Source organism: Octodon degus, unplaced genomic scaffold (assembly GCF_000260255.1).
Source record: "Octodon degus isolate 3935 unplaced genomic scaffold, OctDeg1.0 scaffold00001, whole genome shotgun sequence".
Lineage (NCBI taxonomy): Eukaryota > Metazoa > Chordata > Mammalia > Rodentia > Octodontidae > Octodon > Octodon degus.
Window position 1 is genome coordinate 23,131,991 of NW_004524577.1, and position 5,854 is coordinate 23,137,844.

The following is a 5,854-nucleotide window of genomic DNA, read 5'->3' on the forward strand; positions in this document are numbered from 1 at the left end:
TTTTTCCTTAGCTAACAAATATTCACTGGATGCCACGCCATGAGTTACCAGGTACAGGTCTAGGTTCTGGCAGTAATATAAGTAAACAAAACAGGGCAGGGTGCTGATGTCACGTGTTTCACATTCTGGTCAAGGAGTAGGAGGTAACCCCACAAATAGCACCTCCATAGCCTCAGCGGTGCTAATGAGCAGACAGTGCACCAGCGTGGGTGCCATGGCTGCTCTTGGGCCAGGGCTAGGGGTGGCTTCTTGGAGGGGATGGGTGGGTGCCTCCGCGAAATGGGGAGCCAGCCTGGTGGTTACCTGGGAAAGGGTGTTCCAGGTCCAAGGTGGTGCTAGGATACCTTTTTAAGATGTGAGGAAACTGCTGGAGATAAGCCAGGTCTAACACTAAGTGTGAGCCTGTCTTCTTGCGTTACAGACTTTTGTCATTTTGTCAAAGTTGACCTGACCCTAGGTCAGGGGTATTTCAGTGGCTTCCCTTTTTCTTCCTTTCCTTCTCCATTCCCTTCTTGCACTGTAGATTGAGTCCAAGTATACACTGTAGCCCTGAGCTACACCCCAGCCGCTGTGGAGTTTCTTGTTGCTAATGCCTAACTTCTAAATTCCCTCATGAAGTGGCTTGAAACATTGCACAGTAGATTCACTAATTTGTAGTTCTGCAGGTCTGATGTCCAAAACAGATTTCACTGGGCACCTGCAGGTGTGGGTAGGACCGTGGCCCTCGGGGGCTGTAGGCACCCCTGCCCTGTCCCAACTACAGGGCTGCTTGCTCTCCTTGCTGTCACCCCTTTCCCTACTGTCACAGCCAGAACTGACCACTGGAGGATTTCTCACATTGTGTCACACTGACAGGAACTCCTGGCCTGCCCACCTCATTTACAGGACTTTCTGGGTACACTAAAGCCACCTGGCTAAGCCACAATAATCCCACCTCGAAGTATTCTCGATGTTACCATTTGGTCAGTCCCTTTGGCCATGAATTTGTGGGTTCTAGGGATTAGGGTGTGGACATCTTTGGCTCCGTTATGCTGCCAGCCACACAGCTCTAGGATGGCACTTGTTGTTGCTAACCCACTGTTGCTGTGTCCTCCTTCCTGGAGAAATCTGTCATCCCGGTGAAACGTAATTTAGGTTTTGCCTTGCATACTATTGTGTCAAAAGTTCACAACATAGCTGGCGAGATAGCTCAGTGAACTAAGCACCTGCTTAGGCAAGCGCAGGGACCAGGGTTCGATCCCACCAAATCCGGGCGTGGTGGTGCATGCCTGTAATCCCCAGAGCTGGAGAGGCTGAAAACAGGAGGATCACTGAGTCAGAGCTGTGTAGTGAGACCCTGTACCAAACACATTAAAAAAAAAAAAAAAAGTCACAACAGCAAAGAAAAATTATTTTGAGGAATGTTCAATAGTCCTCAAAATATTCTTTCTGAAATTGTCTTTCTTTTACTAGTTCTTGTATTCTTGCTTGTAACTAGTCACTTTCATATGTTCTTTTTTATTTTTATTTTATTTTATTTTTTTGATGGAACCGGGGATTGAACTGAGGCCCTTGCGCTTGCCAGGGAAGCGCTTATTCCACTGAGCCATCTCCCTGGCTCCTCTTTTTTATTTTTAAATAGTTTTCTTTTTCTTTCTTTTTTTTCTTTTTTCTTTGTGATACTGGGGGTTGAACACAGGCGCTTGCCAGTCAGGCACTTATGCTACTGAGCTATATCCCCAACCCTACTTTTATATGTTTTCCTACTGGTGAAATGGAAACAAAAATGTTGCTCTTTCAAAGTTCAGTTTAATTTCTTGATTGATTGTAATGGAGAGAGACTAATTAAAGTTACAGGAGGCTTCTAGTCAGTTACTCTCCATGGAAAGAAGTCAAATTCAGGTTTCTTAGCCATTAATATTACTACACTGAACGAGCTTAAGCCAAACACCAATATTGGTTTATTTTACTCACCAACATTCATGCTTTTCCATGTGACTATGTTTGGATATAGAAGTCAACCAATTCATTAACATAAGTTTTATATGTTAGAGTACTGTTTTAGAAGTTCTTTCACTCAAAATTCATGATTTTGCCCCTTCTTCCTCCTCCTCTGTCCTCTTTTTCTTTTTCTTTTTTTTTTTGGTGGAACTGGGGATTGAACTCAGGCCCTTGTGCTTACCAGGCAAGCACTTATTCTAATGAGCCATTTCCCCGGCATGTCCTCTTTTTCTGTATTAGGAATTGAATCCAGGTCCTTTGCACTGAGCTATATCCCGAGGCCTTATCTATTTTTTCATTTAAGACAGTTTTTTTTTTTTTTTTTTTTTTTTTGGTATTGGGGATTGAATTCAGGACCTTACACTTACCAGGCAAGTGCTTATTCTATTGAGCTATCTCCCCAGCCCCCTGAGACAGGATCTTGTTGTTGTTGTTTTTTTGTTTGTTTGTTTGTTTGTTTTTGTTTTGGCAGAACCAGGGATTGAACTCAGGCCCTTGCGCTTGTCAGGCAAGCGCTTATTCTACTGAGCCATCTCCTCGGCCCCTGAGACAGGATCGTGATAAGTCCCTAAATTGCACAGGCAGGGTTTGAGCTTGCAGTCTCGTCCCTCAGCCTCTTAGAAGGCTAGGATTATATACATGATGGCCGCATTATTGACAGCACAGAGATCTTGCTCAAGGTGATTAATAGTCTATCAGGCTATGGCTGGGGAGATAGCTCAGTGGTCTAAGTGCCTGCCTGGCAAGCACAAGGACCTGAGTTCGATCTCCAGTACTGCATGCCATGCTGGCCCCAAAACCCTGGTGCAACATGCCATCCCTGAAACTGGGCATGGTGGCTCACACCTATAATTTCAGTGCTGGGGAGGCTGAGACAGAAGGATCACTTCTACTCCAAGCTATGTAGCAAGACCATGTACCAAATAAATAAAAATAAATAAAAGATTAAAAAAAATAGTCTAGGGGGCCAGGAAGATGACTCAGTAAAATAAGCGCTTGCCTGGCAAGTGCAAGGGCCTGAGTGCAAGCCCCAGTTCCACCACAAAAAAAAAAAAAAAAAGAAAAAAAGGTTTATCAGGCTGATGTGTGGCTGATGCTTGTTTGTGTTCCCTGTGACATCGATAGCAACAGGAGTCAAGGTGAGGTGGCATGGTTGACGGCCAGGCCTGGAGGCAACTCTTTAGTTTAATCTCTGGGAGGAGAGTTTTTAGAACTTCAGGATTGTGGCTGTCTGTCTGAGGCTGATGCAGGCGTCATCTTCCTTTCTGGGAACAGTCAGAGTTGAAAGCTCAGAGTTAAATAAGACGGAAGCTGACCGGCTTGGTGCACAGGAGATGGTTGCTTCTAGCTTGGAGAGGAGGTCTCATGCTGGCAGCACTGTGGGGACTGGCTTCATTTGAGTTTGTAAGATGTCCTCCCAGGCTGCAAGTTTGTGTCTGGCAGAAGGAGCAAGAGTCCCAGTTGTCCCAGTGATGGTAACTTTATGACAGGGAACTTTTTTTTTTTTTTTGTTCCTCGAACGCCTTCGGGGCACTTTTGGCCAGCGGGAGAGTTGTGAGGTTCGAACTCCAGCAACCTGAGGCTGAGAGCTTTGTGGAAGCAGCCACTTAAAGGCCTGAGCTAGGGCCAGGCCCCCTGACAGGGAACTTTTGAGACAAAGTTCTATTCCATTGTCTATCAGAAATCACAGGTTTGCCCCAACTTTTGCAATAACTACAGGGCTCTCAGGGGCCCAGTTTGATAGAGGTTCATCTGTCCTGTGTATTTATGACCAACAGGGTACAACTCATTTGTCAGGGCTCACAGTCGTCTCGGGTGGGTGTGAGATGATAGATGCATGGGCGTGGGGGGCGGGTGCTGTGTGGCCAAATGTAAGCAGTGGTGATGTGGAACCAGTTAAATTGGCTGGAAGTAGATGAGCAGGGAAGGGGAGAAACTTTGGCAGCAGCTGCAGTCTCCCATGAGGGTGTCAAGGAGGAATTCTCTGGAAGAATGGGCCTCTTTTTCATTTTTTGTTTTCTTTTTTTGTTTTGGCAGAACCGGGGATTGAACTCAGGCTCTTGCGCTTGCCAGGGAAGCTCTTATTCCACTGAGCCATCTCCCCGGCCCAAACTAAGATGTATAGTATAGAATACCTTTTCTTTTTGTTTTGTTTTGGTGGAACTGGGGATTGAACTCAGACTGTTGCGCTTGCCAGGGAAGCTCTTATTCTACTGAACCATCTCCCTGGCTCATTTTTTGTTTTCTTTGGGCAGTTTGGTTTTTTTTTTTCTTTCTTTTTTTCTTTTTTTTTTTTTTTTTTTGGTGGAACAGGGGATTGAACTCAGGCCCTTGCGCTTGCCAGGGAAGTGCTTATTCCACTGAGCCATTTCCCCGGCCCTGCTTTTCATTTTTAACTCTGTAAAAGCCCTTTTTTTCTACAGTCAGGGACTATGGGTTCTAACTAATTAGTTCCCATCTCCAACTTCCTATGGTGTGTGTTGTGTACCTGTGTTCACAGGAGGTCAGTGCCCCTCAGAGAGAAACCATTCAGTTGCTCACCTGGCTGTACCCCTTGTAGGAACTTAGGTGTGGCTTAGCTAAGGAGGGTTTGAGGCCTCCGTTATGGCCGATGTCGATTGTCAGAGAACTGCAGGTGCGGACCCAGTCAGCCACAGAGACCAGTGCTTCCAGCTCTTGGTGCACAGAGGGAGCGGCCTATTGCTTGTGCCGTCTGGGCCACTCATTCACACATTCATTCAGTAGGCACTCAGAGGTTAAATATTCCAACCCCCTTTCCCTGAGGTGGTCTTGATTAACAGGAGGTTATTAGACTGCCCTGTTCTGCTTGAGCCGAGCAGGACTGACAGACAGACTAACTAACTGAGGTGCCCCAGGGGTCTTTCTGCTATCAGACAGACAGACAGATAGACAAACAGAGACAGATTGCATCCTCCCTTTTGGGCCTGATGTGAGCCACTCAAGTGGGGAGTCAGGAATCCTCCTCCAGACCTCTAAAGGGACTCAAGAAGTCTTGAGGGCTCACCTTCCCACCAGGGCCTAGAGAAGGTCCTTGCTCTGCCCATGAGGTCCCTGATCCGTGACCAAAGAGGTTAGCCTGGTTAATTGTCTCAGCTGACACATCACATCGATGCAGTGGCAAACAGAAACACCAGAATGACACCCAGGAGTTGGAGGCAACTGTATTTACATCAGTGGACACAATTGGGATCATTCCCAGAATGTCAGGCCCTGACCTCTGGTGGTCTCGGGCTTATATGGGATAAGCAAGCAGGAAGTACAGAGGCAGATTGCCTTGTCAGTTGAGGATTGGTTTCAATAATGTGTATCACAGTGAACAGCTATGCATAGCAGTAACCAGCTGTTACTAAGAGACAGGAACAACTGGAATAGGAACTGTTACCTGGGCAACTAAGAAACTAAAGTGTGGGGGGCATTTTCTGTTACACCATCACACACAGTTATAAATGTTTTAAGCTTATAATTATTGGCTGATGTATTATAATTGTGTTGTTTTTGTAATTTACAGAAAACTTTTTTTTCTTTCTTTTTTTTTTTTTTTTTCCTACTTTTTGTGAAATAGGGTCTTGCTATATAGATCACACTGGCCTTGAACTCACTGTGTAGCCCAGGTTGGCTTTGAATTTGCCACTATCCTCCTGCTTCAGCTTCTCAAAGACTGGGATTAGAGGTGTACACCACCACCAGGCCTGAAAAAAACCCTTTCAATATTTTTTTTTTTATTTATTTGAGAGAGAGAGAGAGAGAGAGAGAGAGAGAGAGAGAGAGAGAGAGAGTGGTGTGTGTGTGTGGCCAGCTCAGCCCACCAGGGGGTGGGGCTGGCTGGCATGTGGTGCTGGGGGATTGAACCGCG

The 5,854-nt window shown here is 45.9% G+C and overlaps 1 protein-coding gene across 1 annotated transcript in view; it reads left to right on the top strand.

The window, feature by feature from the left end:
- Ccdc125 (coiled-coil domain containing 125) overlaps window positions 1-5,854 on the top strand; it is a 73,969-nt gene that overhangs the window by 26,584 nt on the left and 41,531 nt on the right. The gene's annotated exons all lie outside the window — the stretch shown is intronic.